This window comes from Saimiri boliviensis, chromosome 18, assembly GCF_048565385.1.
Source record: "Saimiri boliviensis isolate mSaiBol1 chromosome 18, mSaiBol1.pri, whole genome shotgun sequence".
Lineage (NCBI taxonomy): Eukaryota > Metazoa > Chordata > Mammalia > Primates > Cebidae > Saimiri > Saimiri boliviensis.
This window is the reverse complement of record NC_133466.1, coordinates 13,871,529-13,898,672: the sequence shown is the minus strand read 5'-3', so window position 1 is coordinate 13,898,672 and position 27,144 is coordinate 13,871,529. Positions and strand designations below refer to the sequence as shown.

The 27,144-nt window shown below is 45.0% G+C and overlaps 1 protein-coding gene and 1 pseudogene across 14 annotated transcripts in view; one reads left to right on the top strand and one right to left on the bottom strand.

Annotated features, from left to right (window-relative positions):
* TIAM1 (TIAM Rac1 associated GEF 1) overlaps window positions 1–27,144 on the bottom strand; it is a 528,333-nt gene that overhangs the window by 405,472 nt on the left and 95,717 nt on the right. The window contains exon 1 of one of the 14 annotated variants that reach the window (XM_074389350.1): window positions 6,357–6,447. The exons of 12 other annotated variants lie outside the window; for them this stretch is intronic. The gene's annotated coding sequence lies outside the window, so the exon portion shown is untranslated. Of the gene's footprint in view, window positions 1–4,720; window positions 6,321–6,356; window positions 6,448–27,144 lie in introns of those variants that run through there. One more of the 14 variants, XM_074389351.1, reaches the window with a different exon arrangement.
* The window catches only part of LOC101054169 (mitochondrial transcription rescue factor 1 pseudogene), a 32,853-nt pseudogene continuing 31,569 nt past the window's right edge, over window positions 25,861–27,144 (top strand).

Here is a 27,144-nt window from a genome sequence, read left to right as displayed (position 1 = left end):
GTGGTCCGTTTCTAAAGGGAATATGAAATAGGATTTAAAACTCAGAAGTCAATGCAAAGTGGTCAAATAACAGATTCAGAAACTAACTCCAGTCCCTTGGTAACTCACAAAGTCAAAAGCTCCCAATGAAAGAGAGCCCAAACATTCCACTGTGCAGAGAGTCATAGACAGCACGGTTTTTTAACTTTGGTTTTCATGAAGTCTGGGGTTTCATGCCAGTTCTTAGTGAAAATTAACTATAAAGAAAAGTCATCAGAACAGTTAGAAAAAGCGATTGGTAAGGCCCAGAGCCTCATCAATCAATAAGACAGATGTTATAAAGACATGCACTTAAGGGAAATTAAAATATTTAATAACACACTCTGTTTTTGGGGGGTTTGGAATTGGTGCTTTAAGATTTTATTTTTATTTTATTATTTTTTAAAACACAGGGTTTGTCACCCAGGCTGAAGTGCAGTGGCACAATCATATCTTACTGCAGCCTCCAAATCCTTGGCTTAAGCAATTCTCCCACCTCAGCCTCCGGGGTAGCTAAGACCACAGTTATGTGCCTCCACACCTGGCTCATGTCTTATGCTCTGTAGAGACTAGTTCTCACAATTTGCACAAGCTGGACTCAAATTCCTGGCCTTGAGCAATCCTCCCACCTTGGCAGCATACTCTATCTTTAAGATTAAAAGGTCACCAATTAAAATTAAAAGCATTATTGAGCCAGGCGCAGTGGCTGATGCCTATAATCCCAGCATTTTAGGAGGCCAATTGTTTGAGCTCAGGAGTTCAAAACCAAACTGGGCATCATAACGAGAACTCATATCTATGAAATATTAAAAAAAAAAATTTTTTAATAGCCAGGTATGATGCTGTGCACCTATAGTCCCAGTTACTCAGGAGGCTGAGGTGGGAGGATTGCTTGAGCCCAGGAGATTTAGGCTGCAGTGACCTGTGATCACACCAATGCACTCCAGCCTGGACAACAGAGCAATACCTTGCCTCAAAAACAATAAATAAATCTAAATAAATTAAATTAAAAGCAGTCTTCTTGTAGAAAGGGAAAGAAAAATATTTTTAATAAAGAAAGCAAATAATTGATTCCTTGCAACCAAAAGCCATCCCCAAATCCTCTACAGAAACTGAATGTGGCCAAGTGTGGTGGCTCATGCCTGTAATCCCAGCACTTTGGGAAGCTGAGGCCAGTGGATTACCTGAGGTCAGAAGTCCAAGACCAGCCTGACCAACATGGTGACATCTTGTCTCTACTAAAAATACACAGTTAGCCAGGCCTGGTGGTGCATGCCTATAATCTTAGCTACTTCGGAGGCTGAGGCAGGAGAATCACTTGAACCCAGGAGGCAGACGTTGCAGTGATCCAAGACTGCGAGAGAGAGGGGGGAGAGAGAGAGAGAGAGAGAGAGAGAGAGAGAGAGAGAGAGACAGAGACAATGTGGCAAAAAAATTGACTCTGCACCAAATAAGCTTCTACTTTCACTGCACCTATTAATACTCCTTCCTATATACGTGTCAGCTAATTTACCTTCACATTTTATTGCTATTATGATGAGTAAGTCCCCAGGACAAAAGAGGGTGGTTTACCTATTACTCATGATATTTATTAAGCAATTTTCTCAAGGTTCAAAACCACTGTTTACTTGTTGCAAAGTCAATTTCATTAAATATATATACACACAGCTCTTCACTTTAAAGGTTGGAAATAAATCAAATGGAAACTTCAAGATGCAAAAGGAGAGACCTGGCACGGTGGCTCATGCCTGTAATCCCAGCACTTTGGGAGGGCAAAGCAGGGGAATGACTTGAGGCCAGGAGTTCAAGACCAGCCTGCAAAACCCCACCTCTATAAAAAATACAAATATTAGTAGCCAGGCATGTGACACATGCCTGTAGTCTCAGCAACTGGGGAGGCTGAGGTGGGAGAGGTCAGGGCTTCTTGAGCCCAGGAGGTCAAGGCTGCAGTGAGCTGCGATCATGCGACACACTCCAGCCTGGGTGGCAGAGCCTGACCCTGTCTCCAAAAAAAAAAACAAAAGAATAAATAAAAAGAAAGATATAAAAGTAGAGCAGATACAGTGCTAAGTACTACCCAAGCTGAGGTCAGATAAGATGCTTCATATCCTACTCTGGTGGCAGAACTGATACAACTTAACTTGTTTGTTTCAGGCAGGGTATCACTCTGTCGCTCAGGCTGGAGTGCAGTGGTGTGATCACAGCTCACTGCAAGCTCCACCTCCTGGGCTCACACCATCCTCCCCTCAGCCTCCTGAGTAGCTGGGACCACAGTGTGCACACCACCCCAGCCGGCTAGGTTTTGTATTTTTTGTAGAGATGGGGTTTAATTATGTGGCCGAGTCTGGTCTGGAACTCCTGGGCTCAAGTGATCTGCCCGCCTTGGCCTCCCGAAGTGTTAGGATTACAGATGTAAGCCACAGCACTGGCCAGCCCACCTTTGTGGAAAGTAAACTGGCAACATCTAAAGAGTCAAAAATATCCAGGCCCTTTGACCCATTCATTCTTGTTCTGAGGATCCTGACCCCAAGGAAATGATCCAAGATTCAGAAAATGTTGCACACGGAAATAAAGACATCCACTGCAGTATTTCCTAAGAAGAGAATAAAAATCGGAAATAAAACCTGGGGAGGCGGTGGGCGTGGGGCGGGGCGGGAGGGTATCACTGCTGCTAAGTGGCTAAGTCAGAGACCTCATTTCCCAGAATTCCCTCTCCCAGACAGCAGGGAGTGAGTGGCAGCCATGGGGGAATTTGCTCACTAAGTGAAAGTAAGAGTGGAGAAGCAAGTCAAGCGGCATCGGGGGGCATACCACCTGTGGCTGCAGCCTCCCACAGTCCCTTGGGTTCCTGGGTCAGGTGCTGTGCAGTCCAATGGCAAGGGCCTGGAGTCTTCTGTGCGCCACTCTCAGTCATCCAGATGGCAAGTCGAAGAAACAGACAGGGCTGCACTGCGTCCTGGCTCTGCCCACTCCACATGCAACTTTTTTTCTTGACGCCTGGCCCAGCCAGAGGCAGGGACAGAGCCTTCCACAGACTTCTTTCAGCTCCCACAATTGCACAGGGGGAGACAGGCATGGTGGCTCACGCCTGTAATCCCAGCACTTTGGGAGGCCAAGGCGGGTGGATCACTTGAGGTCAGTAGTTCAAGACCAGGCTGGCCAATATGATGAAACCCCATCTCTGCTAAAAATACAAACAATTAACTGGGTATGGTGGCTGGTGCCTGTAATCTGGCTACTCCGGAGGCTGAGGCAGGAGAATCGCTTGAACTCAGAAGGCAGAGGTTGCAGTGAGCCAATATCACCATTGCATTCAGCCTGGGCAACAAGAGCGAAACTCCGTCTTGGGGGAGCAGGTAAAAAAAATTGCACGGGGGGAATCCCCATGATAAATCCTCTGCCATGCCCCTCATCAAATCCTAACTGATAGATACATTACCACACATTGAAACAAGAGCGAAGGAAACCCCAGTGCAGTGCCCATAGAATGGGAAACACTTGAACACTTGCTAAAAGATTATTTACAAACGATTTAAAGCCACTTCCTATACAACCATTTTTAAATGGGAAAAATACCAAGCTAGAATTTAAACTTATGTATTACATATAATAAACAAAGACCAGACAAAGAAAAAAAAAGTTGAAATCAAAGTACAACTGAAAAGCAAACAATAGTTCAGTCTAGGCTGAACTGAGTTTGCTTTTGTTTCTTTGGTTTTTAAAGTTATCTGTAGATTTTCTGAAGGGTTTGTTTTAGAATTAAAACTCTTTTCAGATTTTGCTTTTTTTTTTTTTTTTTTTTTTGGAAACCGAGTCTCACTCTGTCACCCAGGCTGGAGTGCAGTGACACTATCTGGGCTCACTGCAACCTCCACCTCCCGGGTTTAAGCAACTCTCCTGCCTCAGCCTCCCAAGTGGCTGGACTATAGGCACCCACCACCATGCCCGGGGAATTTTTTTGTATTTTTAGTAGAGATGGGGTTTCACTATGTTGGCCAGGCTGGTCTCGAACTCCTTACCTCAAGTGATCCACCTGCCTTGCCCTCTGAAAGTGCTGGGATTACAGGTGTGAGCCACCATACCCCACCAAGATTTTGTATGAGTTTCTAAGAATTAAATTCTACATTCTTTATTGTTATCTTCATTGAAATTCTTTATTGTTCTGTATCTTTTTCTCTTTCACTCTCAGCTTAGATTTTGCAATTATAAAATAATTTTTTTTAATTTAAAAAGGCCCTGTTTTTTGTGTATATACAACAGAATTGCAAATATGATATTACGTTGTTTCACTGCTAACAAATCTTTTGGTTATTTTCCAGAAGGAAAGTCAAATTTCTTGGCATGATCTGGCCACCGATCTTGCCAGCTTAGCCCATCTTATAACCCTGACATAAGAATATGTAATAGTAATAATATGGACATGATGACAGTAAGAATAATTGTCATCCCTAGAGGGGATCAACCCTTTGATTGTTCTGTACTTCTGCATGTGTGGGTCTGTTGGCTTAAAATGCTCTCCTTCTCCCCCTTATCCAGCAGAAGAACAACCACTCATCATCTGAGACTTAACTTAAACTTGACTCATCTGAAGACCTACCTAATTCTCCATTGCCTTCAACTTCACCTCCTAAACTACTCTGAGATGCACTCCACATACGTTCAGTAGCTCTTACCAGACTACTGAATGTGTCTATCTCCCCACCTGGAGGGCTTGTTAAAACTCAGGTCGTTCTGGGAGGCGGAGGCTGCAGTGAGATGAGATCACACTACTGCACTGTCGCCTGGCACCTGGCGACACAGCAAGTATCTGTCCAAAAAAAAAAAACAAAACCCTCAGGTTGTTGGGCAGGCGTCCCCAAACTATGGCCCGCGGGCCGCATGCGGCCCCCTGAGGCCATTTATCCGGCCCCCCGCCGCACTTCAGGAAGGGGCACCTCTTTCATTGGTGGTCAGTGAGAGGAGCACAGTATGTGGCGGCCCTCCAACGGTCTGAGGGACAGTGAACTGGACCCCTGTGTAAAAAGTTTGGGGACGCCTGCCCTAGGGTTTCTGATTCAGTAAACTGGCGGGGCAGGTAGCGGGGGCAAAAATGTGCATTTCTAGCAAGTTCCGAGATGATGTTGATGTTGCTGGTCTAGGAACCACAGTGAGAGAACCCCTGAGCTAGACTCGGAGACTCCAGAAGGTGATGACTGTTTTATTCATTGTTGCATCCTAAGGCCCAAGAACAGCACCTGACACTTAGAGCAAGATTGGTCAGAAATTATTTTATCTATTTTACTTTCTAAAATGCAGTCATATATAGTCATGCATCACTTAACAGATACACATTCTGAAAAATGCCTTTAGGCAATGATGTCATCGTACAAACAACAGAGAGCGCACTTAGACAAACCTAGATGGTATAGCCTATTGCTTTAGGCTACAAACCTGTACGGTATGGTACTGTCCTGAGTGGTATTCGTGTATTTAAACATATCCCAATGTTGGAAATAGATGCTCGGTGCCGCAAAGAAAAATCAGCACTGAGATAAATAATTTTTCAGCAACGCAATTTTTACTTCCTGGACTTCAGGAAGGGTACTCTCACTAGCCATCTTGCGATGAGAGTACAATGAACAAAGGAAAACAGACAAATTTATCCCTTACACAATTGGGATCGTCCTTACTGCTGCGTCTGATCTCCGTTGGTTGGAGCCAGACCTCACAATCTAAACCAAAATTCAAGTGGCTAACAACTTAAAACTTTTCTAAACAGGTAAAAGCAATGGAGAGCTGGGGTATGCCTGTGAACACGTCCAGCACAGATATCTTGGTTAAAGTACAAGGACACAGAATGTACTATGTGCCTGTAAGCATGGCATGTCTAACAGCTACATAATATAGGGCTTCACAGTTATTAGCACACTTACTCTTTAACAGGAAAGAAAACTTTAAAGAGGAACTTTTTAACTCCCACAACCCAATAAAGAAAAAAAATACTGCAAAAATATGCAACCACTGTCATATGTGCAATCTTATGAGACCACCATCATGTACGTGATCCATTAACCAAAATGCAACATGTGCCACATAAGGACTAAACAAAACCCATTCCCATACATATGGCTACCATCGCCAGAATGCCACATCACATGCTGTGCAGAGTTACATGCCATCTTACAACTCTTTCCTTGATCATATCTTTGTGAAATCTGGAAACCTTAATAAATATGGAATGAAAATGTCAAAAGTCAAAGATTCCCTTTTTTAATACACACTCTTCGTGAAAAATTATTCACCTTAACCCCATCTTTAAAAAAAAAAAAACAAAACAGGCCCGGCGTGGTGGCTCATACCTGTAATCCTAGCACTTTGGGAGGCAGAGGTGAGTGGATCGCCTGAGGTCAGGAGTTCAAAACCAGCCTGGCCATCGTGGTGAAACCCCATCTTTTAAAAAAAAAAAAGTAATTATTTCACCTTATACATAACCATTGTACTTTCTCTGTTGCGCCAAGCAAGAGGAAATGAAGCCAGAAATAGGAGAGGGACAGAGAAGACTTGGCTGTTCTTTCACTCCAACTTATTGATGGCAAAATCCTAGATCATTGTCCCAAATGCCCTTCCGTACACTTTTTTTTTTTTTTTTCTGAGATAGAGTCTCATTCTGTCACCAGGCTGGAGTGCAATGGCACAATCTCAGCTCACTGCAACCTCCACCTCTGGGTTCAAGCAATTCTCCTGCCTCAGCCTCCCAAGTAGCTGGGACTACAGGCACATGCCACCACGCCCAGCTAATTTTTGTATTTTTAGTAGAAATGTTATTTCACCACATTGGCCAGGATGGTCTCGATCTCCTGACCTCGCGATTCACCTCGGCCTCCCAAAGTGCTGGCGTTACACAAAGATCAGACTGTAATCTGTATGTGGTCACTCCCGTCAAAGGGGAGTGGCAATGATCAGAACTCCATGTTGGAAAACAACTCTAGTGGCTGGATGAATGATAAAGGGGCATTGGAGAGGACATTCTGTGCCTTATAGATAAAGAAATGCCGAATGAAACTGCAAGGGAACATGTAACAGATTAAAACGTACGTGGGTATGTCTTTATCCAACATCGAAGTAAACGTCTTTTGTGTTCTCTTTTCAGTCTCTCTCATTTCATTCCCAAAACAACATAAGCTAGGTAAACAAGCAGTTGAAGCAGTAGGTACTAGAGTCAGAGCTCTTCGGAACAGGGGAGTCACCCAAGCCTTCCTAGATTTGATCCTGGCCTTTAAAAAAGAAGAAAGGCTTCACCAGAATGAACAATGCCACTTACAGTTATTGGTATCACTTCAAGCTACACAGAAGAATTAGATTTGCCTTGTTGTTTACGGCCAAAATCTTCTGAAATGTGCCTTAAACCCAAAGTAACATCATTCAGGTGATTAGACTGAGCAAACTGAGTAGAAGGAGAATGAAAACAAATACATCAGTTATGCCATTTGCAGATACAACATTTCTGAAAGTAGATGGAATAATGTGATTTATACTACAACTGCAATAATGTTTTATGATCCATTCTTTTAGTTGGAAGCTACAGTAATGCATACCAAACTCTGGAAACTCAAATCATTCTTAGAACATAAGAAGAAGAGGGAGCAAATTTAAAAAAGGATTGATCCCTTCCTTGGTACCTTAGAGATCTTAATTATCCTTTGAGATGAGGGTGGTAATTGACTTATACTCCAAAACATCTTAACTCAGTACTCATACAGACACAATGATCAGATTGTCAGGGAATACGTTATTCCACATTTAATGTGGAATTTATCACATAAATGAAGCTTAATATTTCTAAATGTCCATTTTGCTGTTGTTGTTGTTGTTGTTTGAGATGGAGTCTCGCTCTGTCACCCAGGATGGAGAGCAGCGGTGCGATCTTGGCTCACTGCAACCTTTGCCTCCCAGGCTCCAGCGAGCCTCCCACCTGAGCCTCCAGAGTAGCTGGGACCACAGGCAGGCGCCACCACACCCCGCTAATTTTTCTATTTTTGTTAGAGACAGGGTTTTGCCATGTTGCCGTGACTGGTCTCAAACTCTTGAGCTCAAGCGATCCACCCACTTTGGCCTCCCGAAGTGCTAGGATTACAGCCACCACGCCTGGCCTAAATGTCCAAATATTTTTTAAAATGTGTTTAAATCCCTATTTTTAAAGGGAAAAAAAAAAGGCACTGTAAAATATATTGCAGAACTTCCTCATCCAGACAAGATGATGTAACAGGGACCAGATTTATACTCCCACCTGAAACAATTTAAAAATTGGACAAAATCTATGAAACGGTTTTCAGACACTGACGGGCACGTCGCACAGGACACTGATCTCTAACAGACTGAAAACCAAACAGATGAGCCCAGCAATCTGCCCCAGCGTCCCAGCTGCTACGTCTCAGCACAAGCAGAGGGAACCCAAGCAGAACCTGTGGTACCCAAGTCGGAGCCAAAACAGATAGCCATGCCACCATTTGAGATGGGTGTGCTAAAGCATTTGCTTCTTGATGGCAAATGGTCACTTGTATATTCCATCATGCTTGAATACTGTGAAGACCATGGTTGAGTGATGAAAAGGTTTCTTCTCAATACTGCTGAACTTTTAAAAATTCAGACATGCTCTTATAATGAACTGTTACTTCCTCACTTCCTAACAGGCCATCCCTGCAACTAACCCCAAGAGTGTTCTCATTGCAGTTATAGTTCATTCCTCCTTCCATCTTTTTTTTTTTTTTTGGTGACGGAGTTTTGCTCGTTACCCAGGCTGGAGTGCAATGGTGCGATCTCAGCTCACTACAACCTCCGCCTCCTGGATTCAGGCAATTCTCCTGCCTCAGCCTCCTGAGTAGCTGGGATTACAGGCACGCACCACCATGCCCAGCTAATTTTTTGTATTTTTAGTAGAGACGGGGTTTCACCATGTTGACCAGGATGGTCTCGATCTGTTGACCTCGTGATCCACACACCTCGGCCTCCCAAAGTGCTGGGATTATAGGCTTGAGCCACTGCGCCCGGCCCCTCCTTCCATCTTTTGATTCCCAAATGCAGTAGCTCTGTGTGTGTGGACAGGCTCTAGGTGAGACCTGCAGTGACCCTCCAGAACGAAACAATACTACAAGAACTGTGGTGATCTCTGTGTTAATAGCCTGGCTGCCCCAATTCTCTGTAACGTCCCAGGGAGAAGATTTTGCCAGCAAGTGACCTCTGGCCTGGCACTCAGTAGGCATGCAATGAATAACCACTGAATTAATTAATTACTTAGTAAATGAATCAAGTATTATGGTTAAAAGTCTCAGGCAGGCTGGGCGCAATGGCTCACACCTGTAATCCCAGCACTTTGGGAGGCCGAGGCAGGCAGATCACGAAGTCAAGAGATCGAGACCATCCTGGCCAACATGGTGAAATCCCATCTCTACTAAAAATATAAAAATTAGCCGGATGTGGTGGCGAGCACCTGTAGTCCCAGCTATTTGGGAGGCTGAGGCAGGAGAATCACTTAACTCGGGAGGTAGAGGTTGCAGTGGACTGAGATCACTCCACTGCACTCCAGCCTGGGCAACAGAGTGAGACTCCATCTCGAACTAAAAATAAAAAAAGATACAATAAAAAAACTTCACCACTGTAGCAAACTCTGAAATATTTACATTTTTCTCAACTCAAAAGTAATGTCTTTGTAAAAAAAAAATTTGGTAAAGTATCACATTATGAAGAAAATAATTCTCCATTGTTGAAACTATAGACTTTCCAATCTATTTTTAATGTAAATATATCAAAGTTAAGCTCATATTATATATAGTTATTGATCTAATTTATTTTCTATATGATATCCTAAATATACTCCCATGTCACTAAAAAATTATAGCTGAGCACACTGGCGCACACTTGTAATCTTAAGGATTGCTTGAGCCCAGGAGTTTAAGACCAGCCTGGGCAACATGGTGAAACTCATCTCTACTAAAAGCACAAAAATCAGCTGGGCGTGGTGGCAGGCACCTGTAATCCCAGCTACTCAGGTAGCCTGAGGTGGGAGATCAATTAACTCTGGGAGGTCAAGGCTGGAGTGAACCATGATTGAGCCACTGCACTTCATCCTTGGTGACAGAGAGAAATTCTGTCCCCCCACCAAAAAAAAGAAAAAAAACTACATAATATAGTGATATGGTTTGGATTTGTGTTCCCGCCCAAATCTCATGTCGAATTACAATCCCCAGTGTTGGAGAAAGGGCCTGGTGGGGGGTGACTGGATCATGGGGGCAGACAGCGCCCCTGCTGTTCTCATGATACTGAGTTCTCACAAGATCTGGTTGTTTCCAAGTGTATAGCACCTCCCCGCTCTGTCTCTTCTGCCTGCTCTGGCCATGTGAGACTCGTCTACTTTGCCTTCTTCCTGAGGCCTCCCAGTCATGCTTCCGGTATAGTCTGTGCATCATAAGCCAATTAAATCTCTTTTCTTTATAAAACACCAAATTTCAGGTATTCCCAGCAGTGTGAGAACAGACTAATAAACAGGATATTCCATTACTTAACCATTTCTTTGTTTTTGAACAGTTAAATCACTTCTGGTAGTTGGACATTCACAAAATTATCTCAGCTTGCTTTTTAAATAAAAGGTTAATCTTTCCAAGATAATGGTGCAGGAATGAAGTAGCTACCCTCACCAACTACTTTTTACTAACTAACCCCTTAAGCACAAGAAAACAAAAGGTCCCAAGAAGTGACCATGTTAGTAGACCACACATACATAATTGCCTCTTTGTGATCTTTTTTTTTTTTTTTTTTTGAGACAGAGTCTCCCTGTGGTGCCCAGACTGGAGTGCATGGCACGATCTGGGCTCACTGTAACCTCAGTCTCCCAGGTTCAAGCGATTCACCTCCCTCAGCCTCCCAAGTAGCTGGGATTACAGGTACCTGCCACCACGACTGGCTAATTTCTGTATTTCCAGTAGAAACAGGGTTTCGCCATGTTGGACAGGCCAGTCTTGCACTCCTGACCTCGGCCTCCCAGAGGGATGGGATTACAAGTGTGAGCCACCGCCCCCAGCCATATTTGTGATCTTCTCCATGAGTTGACTCTCTGTGCTGTTTGTCAAATACAGCACTGGGGAGAATGAAAGGATCTGTGCACAAACGGACCATAGCTCGCCTGTGAAGATGTGACCCTTTTCCCCCTTTTTCCTGCACGTGTCCTGCTCTCTCCCGCAAGCCCTCTTCTGTACCCCACTTCTCACTACCAACTACTGGTTAAGAAACCTTCCAAAAGTCAGAAGTCTCAGTCTCAGTGCTACTGACATTTGGGGCTGAATAACTCCTTGTTGCAAGGGAAAGAGAGAGGTTCTGGGCACTGTAGGATGTGAACAGCATCCCTGGCCTCCATCCACTGGGATGCCAGTAGCAACCCACCACAACCCCATTATGACAATCAAAAACAACTCTAGACATTGCCAACTGTCGGTCTCCTAGAAGGCAGTTTCATCCCCTGTTGAGAAACAATCATCTAAATTGATCAATTACTTATTTGATAATAAAGCAAGGATAAGACCTACTAGAGCTGTGAGAATTCAGCTTCATTATATTAATATTGCTGACTATAATCAATTGGTAGTGATCACCTGATGTCACGCAGGGGAAAGTGCTACCGTTGACTGGGGATGTCTGCCACAGGTTGGGGAAGGGCAGCCTGTCATCCCCACTACCTCACCAGAAGCAGCTGAGCAGGAACAGAGGAGGCAACAAGAACTAAAACTACACTCAAACTCACGAGACCCAGACCCAATACCAACTTCCCTTGAACTCACAGAAGAATAACAGAAACCTGGTATTCTTTGTTGTTTTGGAGATGGCATCTCGCTCTGTCACCCAGTCTGGAGTGCGGTGGCACGATCTCGGGTCACTGCAACCTTCGCCTCCTGGGTTCAAGCGACTCTTGTGCCTCAGCCTCCTGAGTAGTGGGATTACAGGCATGTACAACCACGCCCAGCTAATTTTTGTATTTTTAGCAGAGACAGTGTTTCACCATGTTCACCAGGCTGGTCTCGAACTCCTAACTTCAAGTGATTCACCCACTTTGGCCTCCCAAAGTGCTGGTATTATAGGCATGAGCCACCGCGCCCGGCAAACGTATTCTTTAACATGCATTTGATTGTAACATCCTACAAAATGATCCCCAGAAGAAACAACAGTTGACCAGTCATTAATATGTATAAGCTTCCTATTCTATCTAAGCATGCTGTACACCATCAAAGGCTGGTAAGAAATAGAACTGACTTTACCCACATCCTCAAAAAGTTGGCAGCACTGAGTGCTAACCCAGAAACCATAATTATCACAAAAGGAAACAGAACCACTTTCTGCTGAACCATGTAATCTATGTATAAAAAAGAGGGAGGGCTCTCTCGAAGAACCACTAGGTTGTCTAAGAATATAACAGTTAGTGCAGAACAAACCAGACTGAGATGGAACAAAACCATGGATGGCTGACGCTTCTGGCGATGGGGTCTTGATCACCAGCAATGCAACCTGCCGTTATTTAACCTCTCTGTGTCTCAATTTCCCTCGTTTGGTAAAACAGGGATAAAATAGTACTCATACCCCCTAGTGTTGTTAGGATGAAGAAATAAGAGAATAACAAAAGCCATATGCAGTTAAGTATTCTACAAATACAGATCTGTATCATGAAGTATTCTACAAATGTTAGCTAATACTGTGTGATGTCAGAACTATATTCAATCGAAACAGCATCCAACAGCTTGTGTCCTATTTGCCAGCAGCTTTGCAACTGAAGGTGTTAAGAAATGAGAAACTCAGAAAAAGTCTCACTCAAAGACTGTATTCACCATCTAGCTTTCCCTTATAGTTTCAGTGTGCTCAAACTACATCTCATGCAGGTCCAAATATTTCTTCTTACCTAGTCCTTAGTGGAATTAAGAAAATCTGATAACCACACTGCTGACCCCCACCATCCCCGAGCCCCACACGTCTGCTTATAGCCTAATTCCTGACACGAAATAAACCTAAATTCTTGGCCTTTAAACAGAAATCACAGCACAAACGGCCAAGTTAATACAGATGCTATTGGGGTTGTCCTGGTCCCAGAGGTTAAGAAAATCTGTAGATTTCCAATGGACTGAAAGAGACAAATGAAGTAGTAAACTGTCCACTTTAATTGGTTACGAAGGAAAACAGGCATTTACATTTTCTGTGCTCCCCATTCTAGTTCCTAGCACCTCATCATGGAAGAAAACACCATAACGTAATATCTCAGTGGGTTCCCAAAGCAGAAGAGTCACAGCAAAATGATTATGGTACCAGTGGCTATTTCATTAGCTGGTCTTAACAGGTCACCTTGCTTTTACGAACTCAGGATATGGAAAGAATCCACTGTGATATTGCTGATTCAATTTCTCTTTTCATCTTAGAGGGAAATGCTAGTCTTTTTCCATGTGAAAAGTCACAGCACAACAGAATCGTAGACCATTAGGGTTGGAGGGCACTTAGCAAATATTATGTACAGCATTTACCAAGGTGTGGTCCAAGCATCCCCCTGCATAAAAGTCACAAGTGACACTTGTTTGAAATGCAGATTCATGTGCTGGTATTCAACAGACTCTATCCTTCTTCTTAAATGTAGCTGCATGGCTTGACTCTAGCCAATAAGGAATGTGAGTGGAAGAGATGTGTCTGCCCCTCTCACAAGCCTGCAAGCTCTTTCCCCTTCTAGGACTTGACTCCCAGGAATATGGCAACATTGGAAGGCACAAGTTGGCAATAGCAGAGCCACAATACGGAAGGAGCCTGGGTCCTGGAATCACCATTTGTTAAAGAACTTTTATGTGGACAAGAAATAACCTTTTGTTGCTCCAAGGCAGTTCACTGGAATTTCAGACTTTGTTCCAGGAGTGAGCCTTCCCTACCTAACGTACAGGTTTCCTATCTTAGACACAGCAAGTAATTTCTGGAGGTCACTGAAGAAAAAAATTATTCTGACACTTGTTAAAAGAGTAATGAAGACTAATACAAAATACTGGCTGAACATGATGGCTCATGCCTATAATCCCAGCACTTTGGGAGGCAAAGGTGGGTGGATCACTTGAGCCCAGGAGTTCAAGACCAGCCTGGGCAGCATGGTGAAACCCCATCTCTACAAAATAAAATGCGAAAATTAGCCAGGTATAGTGGCACATGCCCGGAGTCCCAGCTACTCAGGAGGTTAGGGTGGGAGGATCATTTGAGTCCAAGAGGTAGGGGTAACAGTGAGCTGAGACTGTGCCACTACACTCCAGCCTGGGCAATGAAGTGAGACCCTATCTCAAATATACATATACATGTATTAAATAAGGGTATTGTAACAGGAAAGAGATCAAGTTCAACTCCAAACACAGCAAGGACAGGTGGGAACCTACAGCCAAGGAGCAAAGTTGAAAGGGTCAGTGGATGGACAATTACCAATACAAAACATCAGCAGTAGGGAGATTCTTTTTTTTTTTGGCTTTGAGCCAGAGTCTCTCTCTGTTGCCTAGGCTGGAGTGCAGTGGCATGATCTCAGCTCACTGCAACATCTGCCTCCTGGGCTCAAGTGATTCTCCCACCTCAGCCTCCTGAGTAGCTGGGATCACAGGTGCATATCACCACACCCGGATAATTATTATATTTTTAGTAGAAACACGGTTTCACCATGTTGAACAGGCTGGTATTGAACTCCTGACCTAAAGTGATCCACCCACCTTGGACTCCCAAGGCACTGGGATTACAGGCACGAGCCACCGCGCCCAGCCAGGAGATTCTCGCAATCGTGTGAAAACGAAACTGGCCTAATAGAATTCTTACTAAATACAGCCAAGGACTTACACATCAAAGGTGGAAAATGAGGAACCTGATCAGGTTATCAAGGGTGGTCAGATATCAGGAATGAGAGGATAACCTAGCAGGATTCTTTGCTAAGGCTGACTGCACAGGCCAAAGAGAGGAGGGGGCCAGGGTCACAGCCGAGCCGAGAACAGGGCTCAGAGAAGCCTGACTACGGTTTCATCAAGGAGGGAATTACTGTCAAGGTAGGGCTCTGGAATTCTATATTTAACAAGCTTATTAAGATTTAGAAGGAAAAATAAGCTGAGGAAGGAGAAAGACCATGCACCAGGTCAAGTAGGCAAATCTGGGACCGCCAGGACCTGAAGAAGTCCCCAACGACTGGTCAGACTGGATCCAGTGTTTCAATGAGCTACTGTATTAAATACGAAATTGCAATGCCGCTCCTACATCCATGTTACCCAGGATGGAAAGCAACTATGAACTGCCTTGGAGCAATTTCTGCAGAAAGCGTAGGAGAGAAACCTGGCTGGATGCAGTGACTCACACGTGTAATCCCAGCACTCTGGGAGGCCCAAGCAGGCAGATCACGAGGTCAGGAGATCGAGACCATCCTGGTCAACATGGCCGCCTCTGCTAAAAATATAAAACAATTAGCCGGGCATGGTTGTGCATGCCTGCAGTCCCAGGCACTTGGGAGGCTGAGGCGGAAGAATGGCTGGAACCCAGGAGGCAGAGGTTGCAGCGACCCAAGACCGTGCCAGGGCACTCCAGCCTGGCAACAGAGCAAGACTCCATTCTCAAAAAAAAAAAAAAAAAAAAAAAAGAGAAACCTTGGACTGTAGAGTTTCATTTTACAACTTTTAACTCTGAAAAAAGCAAAGGGAAAAGTGGATAGAAAGGAATGGGTTACAGAAGTGCCCAACGTGGGACATGGCCAGGCCTGTCGGACTCCCCAGCTGCTTTTGGTCACTGGGAATAACTAAACCCTCTAGTAACAGACAAGAAATAATGAACAGACATTTCAGGGCCAGCTCCCCAGATATTAGAAAAAAAAAAAAAAAGAAAAAAAAAGAAAAGCATGGGAAGTGGAGGAGGCAAACTCTTCCCACAAGACAATTATGGTAGAGATGCGCCCGTAACCCAAAATGCTTTATAGAATTGGGTTCAGAGTTATGGACCATGCTGCTATATGTCACTGGTATAATTCTTTTCCTTTTAAGGAAAGATCTCATTTTTTTAAATGGTTTTTTAAAAGTTATCATATGGAGCTAAGAGTTAATGTTTCTTTGATGCATTCTCCCGGTTATAGCCTCTCTTGCCTTCCTTGCAAATCTGCCTGTTGAAGCCCTCTTTGACCATCAAGGAGCAGTTTAAATGCCCTCATGTACGAAATCTCACCTCACCCACCACCACCACTCACTCCTGTGGTCTATCAGCGATGAATCTCTTAGTGTCTGAAATATAATTTCGGATGGTTATTCGAGGCAAAAAGAATCATATTTTAGCCGGGCGCGGTGGTTCACGCCTGTAATCCCAGCACTTTGGGAGGCCGAGGTGTGTGGATCACGAGGTCAAGAGATCGAGACCATCCTGGTCAACATGGTGAAACCCCGTCTCTACTAAAAATACAAAAAATTAGCTGGGCATGGTGGCGCGTGCCTGTAATCCCAGCTACTCAGGAGGCTGAGGCAGGAGAATTGCCTGAACCCAGGAGGCGGAGGTTGCGGTGAGCTGAGATGGCGCCATTGCACTCCAGCCTGGGTAACAAGGGCAAAACTCCCTCTCAAAAAAAAAAAAAAAAAAAAAATCGTATGTTATAGCCATGGTTTCTATAATGAGCCCTAAACTATTGTGGCTTTCCAAGTTTTCATTCTCAAGCTCAGGGCATCCCTATCCCTCCTGCAAATCCCTAAAAACAGGGATTTGAAATTCACTGTACGCAACATAAATCTGACTGGTTACATAATGTAAAACATCAGACAGAGCTGGCTTCCATTCAAGTCATTTAGAACATGTTTCACAAAAGCTCAACCTCATGGGAGGCAGCCTCTCAAAAGCCAAAGCAAAGCTGCACTTCATCCTCAGACCCTCCTTGGTCTCAAATTAAAATATCCAGGAGGATAGAAATTGATGAGATTTCATTAAGTAAAAAATGTCATGAAAATCAATCCTAACCTCTGTGGCTCCCAGCAGCAGGACCTGTGTTTATATGAACAGCATTAAAGATAAGCTGTCCCACGGAAATTACAGCAGCAGTTATCAAACAACTTTAATGCAGTCTTAAGTGGAGGCACTAAAATACAGAATTCGCACCGGCTTTTCTGTTGTTCACAGCGTGGCGCTGAGTCAGCCAGCAACCACACAAGAAAACAGCTGCTGAGAAATACAGCTTCCTGATTTAAAAATAAATCAGTAAATCTCTACTAAAAATTTCTGCTAAATGCCTTATTGCACTCTATTTCAAAGGCGGGGAGAAATATCTAGAATGCCACCATGGTTTTTAAAGCATAAGGGGTTTGATCTGATGAATTTCATGTTTGTACTCTGAGACTTTACTAGAAAAAAACGAGGGATAGATGACTAATTGCTACAATATTAATTTCATACTTACATTCCCCATAAGGAATGAAGCACAAATTGTCAACTTGAGGGAAATGAGACTGGACTAATTATCAGGACCTCAGCAAATAATGATCCAATATCCAAAAAAACGCAGTCTCCCATTAAATAAGTGACAATTAACAAAAAAGTCAGCAAACTTTTCTAAGAAATAAGAGAAGGCAAAGACAACTTCTGCTTTTGCTATCGGTAATTTTATGACCAGTAACAAGTAGATAAAGTTTCTGTGGGAAATGTCTCCTAGCCTATGAGATACAACATCAACTGTCACAGACTAATGTGAGAAACAGTCTATAGTGATGAGTGAATCCTGACTCTGAGCAATACATGGAAACTCCAAGGCCTCAGGTTTTGCTTTTAAATGTATAAAATAAGAAACCAGGCTCGTTTTATTACTGTGCCCCTGCCGGCTTCAATCTTCTGTAATGCTTACTCTGTTTAATATGTGTGTCTTCCAGATGTTCTTTGTTTTTTTTTGAGATGGAGTCTCGCTCTTTTGCCCAGGCTACAGTGCAGTGGTGCAATCCTGGCTCACTGTAACTTCTGCCTCCCGGGTTCAAGCAATTTTTCTGCTTCAGCCTCCCGAGTAGCCGGGATTATAGGTGTGTGCCACCATGCCCCAGCTAAGTTTTGTATTTTTAGTAGAAAAGGGGTTTCACCATATTGGCGAGGCTGGTCTCTAACTCCTGACCTCATGATCCGCTTGCCTCGGCCTCCCCAAGTGCTGGGATTACAGGCATGAGCCACTGCGCCTGACCCAGAATGTTCTTTAACCACTGTTCTTCTGTATGACATTCCCTCTGGTTGTGCTGAAAGAGAGGCAATGCTCACTCCAAAAGACGCTTTTACATAAGTTCCAAACTTTGTGGAAAATCATCTGGTAAATCCAGGAGAAGTTATATTTCCCCCTTCCCATTCTGGATGTCATCTATAATTCCAATTAACAGACACACAGCCCACTGGTAACTGAATAGAATTCTATCATCCCAAATGCTCACCTCTCGCTGCCTACCCTGCAGAAATTTCAGGCACTTAAAACTGCAGGCAGTATCCAAAGACCTGTTCTCTTTATCAAGAGATCCAGGAGATCCCAAATCCTTGTAAACTTCAAGAGTTGATTCAAGACTCTCATCTATTGCTTCCTGCATCAGACTATACCCATTAAATTTTAACAGCCATCTCTGACTCAGGGACGTGAATACGGCCAGGGCGAGGAGGCGGGGAGAGACAATAAGGAGAGATTGGGGTTTTTGTTGGCTGTATTTTAACGTTCCGGTTTTGGGAAGGTTGCTTTCACGGTTTTGCTTTGGTCTTTTGAGGACTGTGTGTGTTTGTTTTTCAACTAACCCTACCATTGGCTGAAATTTCTGCAGCTGAAAAATAGAACCAAGTTCCAGTTGCTTTCTACTGAAGATACGCATGTAAGTTGTGGTTACATCATGCTTCATGACCCAAACAGCCATTCCAGAAGCACAGGGAGCGGGCGGCATGCATAATTCCATCTGTCTCGTGCTAAGAATGAGGGGTGATCACTTTCAGAGAGCACGCTGAGCTTCCAGTGAAACCTTACACACTGGTTTTCGTGGTGGACTGCAAGGTCAACATTTATGGGCACTACTGAGCGAAGGCCAGGGAGTAATGAAGTGTGAATGAGAAAGATGTAGAGAAGGCAAAGAAAACAGAAAAGAAATACAAAGCACATGCCTCTGACGTGACGACGGGAGATGTTCACTCACCACAGACAGGAAATGGAACAAGGAAGATCTCTAGCCACAGCGGCAGCGGCTGGGCTACCCTCAGCCAACCCACCATAGCCTTCTCGTGCAAAATGTCATCCATGTGCTGCACATCTTTAGTGTAAACAAATGCTAAGCACGGAAAAGGTGCAAATCTTGCAGTAAAAGCAAAACAGTAAAGTTCCAACAGAAACATTTTATTCATCTTAAAGAAAAGAAGACTTACTTCGAAGAAAGTAGGGTGGCTGGAGACATTCTTGGAAATTCTGGTTTGCAAACCCATTAGTTTTGTTTACTACGAGGGATTTTGTGCTAAGACAAATGATATCAGTATTATTCTTACCCCTATGAACGACAATTATTCCAGCCACTGTGGGCCTTAAGGTAGGACAGGATAGGGTAGGATAATAAGACAGATGTAAAAGTAGGCCAGGCAGTAGTTCATGTCTGTAATCCTAGTACTCTGGGAGGCTGAGGCAGGAGGATCACTTGAACCCAGGAGTTCGAGACCAGCCTACACAACAAAGGGAAATCCCAACTCTACAAAATTTTTCTTTATTTATTTTACTATGGCTGCTGGCAACTGGGATTTTTTTTTTTAATTAGCCGGCTGTAGTGATGTGCACCTGTGGTCCCAGCTCTCAGGAGGCTGAGGTGGGAGGATTGCTTGAGCACAAGAAGGTCAAGCCTGCAGTAAGTTGTGTTCGCACCACTGCATTCCAGCCTAGGCAACAGAGAGACACCCTATCTCAAGAAAGAAAGAAAAAAAAAGAAGAAAAGCAAAAGGAAAAAAGGAAAGAAACATGGAGAAAGTAGAGAAAAGGAAAAGAAATTCTCCTAAGATCAATAAATTAGAATACAGGAGGAAGAAGGTGAGAATGATCTGAATGTGTTCAAAACTCAGCTGTGAGTTCAGAGATAAGAGGGCAAAAGCGCCAGGCGTGGTGGCTCATGCCTGTAATTCCAGCACTTTCACTTTGGGAGGCCAAGACAGGCAGATCACTTGAGGTCAGGGGTTCGACACCAGCCTGGCCAACATGGTGAAACCCCGTCTCTACTAAAAATACAAAACGATTAGCCGGGCATGGTGGCACACGCCTATAATCCCAGCTACGTGGGAGGCTGAGCCAGGAGAACTGGTTGAACCCAGTTGAACCCAGGAGGTGGAGGCTGCAGGGTGCCAAGATCGCACCACTGCACTCCAGCCTGGGCAACAGAGCAAGACTCCATCTCAAAAGAGGGGCAGAAGCAAATGGAAGGGAAGAGACTGCGGCTCACGTGTTTCCCTGCAGCACCTGCAGGAATGTTGGTCAGATGCCTGCCAGCCTGAGAAATAAGGTGGACAGTGACAGGGATGAATGTTGGTGCTAGTCAGGGTTCTCAGGAGAAACAGAACGCATCCATACACACATTCCTACACAACACACATACATGTATCTGCATGAAGAAATTTATTGTAAGGCATTGACTCATGCAATTATGGAAGTTAACATACCTGATGATGTGCAGTTGGCAAACTGGAGGAACTAGTAGAGCCACAGTGGAGTTCCAGTCCACGGACGAAAGCAGGAGGGAAAAAATGACGTCCCAGCTCCAAAGACAGTCAGGCAGGAGAAAGTCCCCTCACTCAGGGGTACAGCCAGACTTTTGTTCTATTCAGGCCTTCAGGTGAATGGAGGAGGCCCACCCACATGAGACAGAGGCCAATCTGTTTCACTCAGTCTATCACTTTCAAGGTTCATCTCATCCAAAACACCTTCACAGAAACAACCAGAACATGTGACCAGCTATCCGGGCACCTTGTGGCCCAGTCAAGTTGACACAAAATTAACCATCACAGCACTCTTTGTGTAGCAGGCCTCAACAAAAACACATGAGGAACACTGGTCACTCCTAAAACATCTACACTGACCAAGATTAGAGGACAGAATCTAAATTAGCAGTGCAACTCGGAGGCCAGGTGCAGCGGCTCACGCCTGTAATCCCAGCACTTTGAGAGGCAGAGGTGGGTAAATCACAAGGTCAAGAGCTCGAGACCATCCTGGCCATCATGGTGAAACCCCGTCTCTACTAAAAATACAACAATTAGTTGGGTGTGGTGTCACATGCCTGTAGTCCCAGCTACTCGGGAGGCTGAGGCAGAAGAATCACTTGCACCTAGGAGGTGGAAGTGGCAGTGAGCTGAGATCCCACCACTACACTCCAGCCTGGTGACAGAGTGAGACTGTCTCAAAAAAACAAAACAAAACAAACAAACAAACAAAAAAGTGCAACTTGGAGAAACCCAAAGAAGGTGCTGAGCATGGAGGAATCTTACAAATATTCCTTCCCAACTCCACCAAAGACCTAGGGCTGCAAGTTCTGTCACTCAAGGCTCCACAATCAGAACTGTGGCAGCTCCCAGAACCGCTGTAAGACAGGACGGCAAATTCCCAAATTATAGGCATGGGTTTGGGGTCAGAAAATCCAGCTCTACCAAGTGGAGTCCCCTGGCATCTACTTCTGAAAGTCCCTGTGGCCTGGGTACTTGACCTTTCCCAACCTCAGTTTCCCCATTTGCAATAGCAAATACAACAGCACCCACTTGCTGGAATTGGTTTGGGTTTTTTTTTTTCTGAGACAGGGTCACTCTGTCACCCAGGCCTGAGTGCAGTGTCACCATCATGGCTCACTGCAGCCTCAACTTTCTAGGCTCAGGTGATCCTCCCACCTCAGCCTCCCAAGTAGCTGGGACTACAGGCACACACCACCACATCCAGCTAATTTTGTATTTTTTGTAAAGATGGGTTTCTACCACATTGCTCAGGCTGGTCTTGAACTCCTGGACTCAAGTGACCCTCATACTGCTGTTTCCCAAAGTGCAGGGACCACAGATGTGAGCCACCATGGCTGGCCAGGATAGTTATGAGATGAGAAAGAAGTAATAGCTACTAAGGAATTAGCCCAATACCAGACACGTACTAGGTACTCTAAAAAATTCATCATAATTCTTTTTGTTTTGTTTTTTCTTTTTCTTTTCTTTTTTAGATGGAGTCTTGCTCTATCTCCCAGGCTGGAGTGCAGTGACACAATCTTGGCTCACTACAACCTACACTTTCTGGGTTCAAGCGATTCTCCTGCCTCAGCCTCCCGAGTAGCTGGGATTACAGGCATGTGCGACCGCACCTGGCTAATTTTTTATTTTTAGTAGAGACGGGGTTTCATCATGTTGGTCAGGCTGGTCTCAAACTCCTGATCTCAGGTGATCTGCCCGCCTCGGCCTCCCAAAGTGCCGGGATTACAGGTGTAAGCCACTGTGCCCAGCCTATTTTTTAATTAAATGCTTGTTCGCAGGCCGGGTGCGGTGGCTCAAGCCTGTAATCCCAGCACTTTGGGAGGCCGAGGCGGGTGGATCACGAGGTCAAGAGATCGAGACCATCCTGGTCAACATGGTGAAACCCCGTCTCTACTAAAAATACAAAAAATTACCTGGGCATGGTGGTGCATGCCTGTAATCCCAGCTACTCAGGAGGCTGAGGCAGGAGAATTGCTTGAACCCAGGAGGCGGAGGTTGCAGTGAGCCGAGATCGCGCCATTGTACTCCAGCCTGGGTAACAAGAGCGAAACTCCGCCTCAAAAAAAAAAAAAAAAAAAAAAAGCTTGTTCACTCCATAAAGTTTCCACCCAGAAAAACACCAGCCACTTCCACAGAGAAATCTTCCTGGCACTGTCACCAGCCCCTTTTCTTTCTACCCAGGGTAGGCCTGGGTTTGCAGTCACACAACTGACTATGCCAAGTACCAAGAGAGGTCCCGGCAGATTGACCAAGCCTAGGCAGAAAATGTTCACACTGAGGCCTAATTGAATAAGGGGGAAAAGCAAATGCCTGGTAGGTTGGGTGAGAGGAAGGCCAGAGGGCCTGGGAGACTTCCTTCGGGCAGCCAGGCCGACAGTCAGACAGCATCCACATAGCCAGCCTTGCTCTTCCCTCCCAGCAGAATAGAAGGGATGATGGAAGGAGCTGCTCGTGAATCATGCGGCTGCAGAAAACATGCCTCTCGGCCCCAAAGGCACTGCTACCCATTTCCCCACGGCCTGGTACTGGACAAAGGCAAGATGCAATTTCCCTTCATCCCAGAATATACAAGACAACGCTGTATCCTATCATAACTGGAATCCTCCAAATTACCTCTTTTCGGAGAGGCCCCATCCAACTTCCCTACAGAAACAATAGTGCCTCTCTCCTATTCCAAAGAGAAGCAAGTCCAAGATGTTTTCTTGGAATGTTTCCTTGACTTTCTCCAAGAAGCAGGTCCTGTTTAATGGTGGCGGCTCCCCTGGCGGCTGTATAGTTAGGAAGTGTCGCTCTTGCCCCTGGGCGCCCTGCTTCCCACCCAGATCTGAGATTCTTCAAGGCAGAGCAGGTGCCTTCTCCCTGGACTCTGCTTTCCTGGGCCTGGGCAAATGCAGAGCACATACTCAAAGGAGCTTGCTGAAGAGGAGCATTGACCCACAGAGGCACCGGGGGGACAGGAGGGCGCTCCTCCCTCCTTGAGAGTTGTATCAGTCCATTTTTAAGTTGCCGATAAAGACATACCTGAGACTGAGTAATTTATAAGAAAAAAGTGTAGGCTGGGCCCAGTGGCTCATGCCTGTAATCCCAACACTTTGGGAGGCCAAGGCAGGTGGGTCACCAGGTCAGGAGATTAATACCATCCAGACTAACATGGTGGAACACTGTCTCTACTAAAAATACAAAAAATTAGCCAGGTGTGGTCATAGCTGCCTGTAATCCCAGCTACTCGGGAGGTTAAGGCAGGAGAATTGCTTGAACACGGGAGGCGGAGGTTGCAGTGAGCCAAGATTACGCCACTGCACTCCAGTCTGGGTGACAGAGTGAGACTCTGTCTCAAAACAAAACAAAAAGAAAGAAAGAAAAAGAAAAAAGTGTAATGAACTCGGTTCCACGTGGCTGGGGAGGCCTCACAATCATGGCAGATGGTGAACTGCACCTCTTCCTTTGGTGTCAGGCAAGGGAAAGCGGTTTTCCCTTATCAAACCATCAGATCTCGCGAGACTTACTCCCTACCACGAGGGCAGTATCAGGGAAACCACCTCCATGATTCAATTACCTCCCACCAGTCCCTTCCACAACATGTAGGAATTATGGGAGCTACAATTCAAGATGATATTTGGGTGGGGACACAGCCAAACCAGCTCAAGAGTCCATCAAAACAGTCCTTGTGAGCTTCAGACATCATTAAGCAGCACCTAATCCATCCGGCAGTCAATTAAGTAAGCTAAGAAGCCAAAATGAGATTTTCAAAGGGAAAAAAAAGGTTCACTCAGGATGCACATGGCCCAGGCCACACGCTAGGACAGGCCCCGGCATCTGCGTCATCCTGTGGAGCGATCTGCCGCTCCGAGGCCAGCATGAATCAGGCCCAGAGCCGCAGGCCTGCCACAGCACCATCCATCACCCTGGCTAACACCAGGCTGCCCAGCCACCGGCACAGCCAGCCACGGGGACAGGAGGGCTTGGCGACTCCGCTGCCAAACAGCAGCATGTTTGATTTAGTATTATCATATTTTTCTCATGAATTTTTAAATTCAGATAATTCACCCTGCCTTACTTTTATGGATATATATACACATACTGCATACAGGGAAATGAGCCAAGTCTATACACGCTGACAGTTCCAGTGACCTTGATGATTCTAACGTAAAGAATGCACCAGGCTTAAGTGGACCGGAGTCTGCAGTTCAGAGAAAGAGCAAACGCGGAGGCTTGAGAGGATTAACGGGAGACGTGGCCGAGGATGTCCTGGGAAGGAGAGACAAGCTCCGAACCAACACGCAGAAATGCGGAAGTGAGGCAATTTGCTTATAGAGAAAAGGGTGGACAAACCGACACCAGGCACTGGACTCTGGGAGAAATTCAGACCAGACGGACTTGAAAGAGTGAGAGTGAGAGAGAGAGAAAGTGTATGTGTGTTAGAGACACACAGAGAGACAGAGATAAAGACAGTGAGAGATACACAGCGTTTAGGAAGATGGTTTACAAAGAATATGCTAAAGAAAATTTGAGAGTACTTTGTAAGTGCAAGGGTGCTGAAAATGACAAAGAAAAAGAAGTGTCAGTGCTAACAGACTAAAAAGCTGGTGGCTGGAAGACTGGAGGTGATGCTAATACAGATGAGGAAGTTGGAAGAGGGAAACAGTGAGTTCGGGTTTCAAGTTGAACTTCCAAGGCTGGCAGGCCACCTTGCAGAGGGCACATCCTAAAGTGGTCGATTCTTAGTGATCTATGTTCTTGTATAACCCCTTCCCTTGAATGTGGCCAGGACGTGACAAAAACGATGGGGTGTCACTCCATGGATTATAGTTCATTATGTAAGACTTCATCTAAGCCAGCTGCGCCTTGAAAAAGCAAATCGCCGAGCTCAGGAGTTCAAGACCAGCCGGGCCAACATGATGAAATCCTGTCTCTACTAAAAATACAAAAAGCTGGCCAGGCATGGTGGCGCATGCCTATAGTCCTGGCTACTCGGGAGGCTGAGGCATGAGGATCGCTGGAGCCTGGGAGGCAGAGGTTGCAGTGAGCTGAGATCACACCACTGCACTCCAGCCTGGACCATGGAGCAAGCCTCTGTCTCAAAACAACAACAATGAAAGAAAGGTCAGAAGCGCCATGGCTATGACTAGTGTCAAATTGCTGGCTGGTGTTTTAAGAAAACCAGGCATCTGGATTGGACTCTGGAGTGTTCTCTGAGGGACACCTTCGTCACACAAACTCTGTACTTCCTGGAATGGATACCTGTATTTATCTAGTACCAAGTTATGTGCACCAAATTATAAAAGACTTTTCCATAATATTTTCTCACTGAAACTCCCAGGGCTTTTAATATCTCTAGAATATATTTTTCCATTTTCCGTAGGACTTGAAAGTTAGGTAAGTTCTAAAAGATATACTAAAAAGTCACTGCAAAAAGTAGAAGATGAAGAGGACTCTGATGAGGAAAGCGATCACGATGAGATGAGTGAGCAGGAAGAGGCACTCGAGGATGACCCTACTACAGTCAAAGACTATCAAGACCTGGAAAAAGCAGGGCAGTCTTTCCGGTACTATGGTGTGCTGAAAACAGGCCTCAATCGTGGAAGAAACAAGATGGAAGATGCGTTCTACAAAGGTGAACTCCAGCTGAATGGGGAAAAATCATGGAAGAAAAGCAGAAGGCTCACAGTGGAAGAGACAGTGGATCTTCTCATTGGAGAGGATAAAGCAGGAGGAACAGAGACAGTGATGCGGAGTCTCCTGAAAAAAGCGTTTGGCAACACCATGTTCTCACTCATAAGTGGGAGTTGAACAATGAGAACACATGGACACAGGGAGGGGAACATCACACATCCGGGCCTGTCAGGGGGTAGGGGCAAAGGGAGGAATAGCAATAGGAGAAATGCCTGATGTAGATGAGGTTGGAGAATCATCATCTACCTTTCCTGATGTAGATGATGGGTACAGCAAACCATGATGGCACATGTATACCTATGTAACAAACCTGCACGTTCTGCACATGTATCCCAGAACTTAAAATAACAGTAATAAAAAGCGTTTGAAGACTAAAAGTGAAAAAATAGGAGTGGTGTCACAGCAGTGGAAAAACTTAGTTCCCCAGGAAGAGAATGTCTAAATAAATGGATTGCTTTTTAGCAATAAAGCTGCTTTCCAGTGGTAGAGGAAGGGGTCAACTCCAAAAAAAAAAAAAGAAAAGAAAGGAAAATTGCCATGTTCGAACTGCCCATGGAGGGGCTGTGTAGCAAGAACTGTGGGTGTCTACAGGGAGTGCGAGTGACCTCTGAGTGCTGAGGTGACCTCCAGCTGACAGCCAGTAAGAAGCCAGGGATCTCCTCTCAGTCCCACATCTGCAAGAAAATAAATTCTGTCAACAAGCTGAGCAAGCCTGGAGGCAGTTTC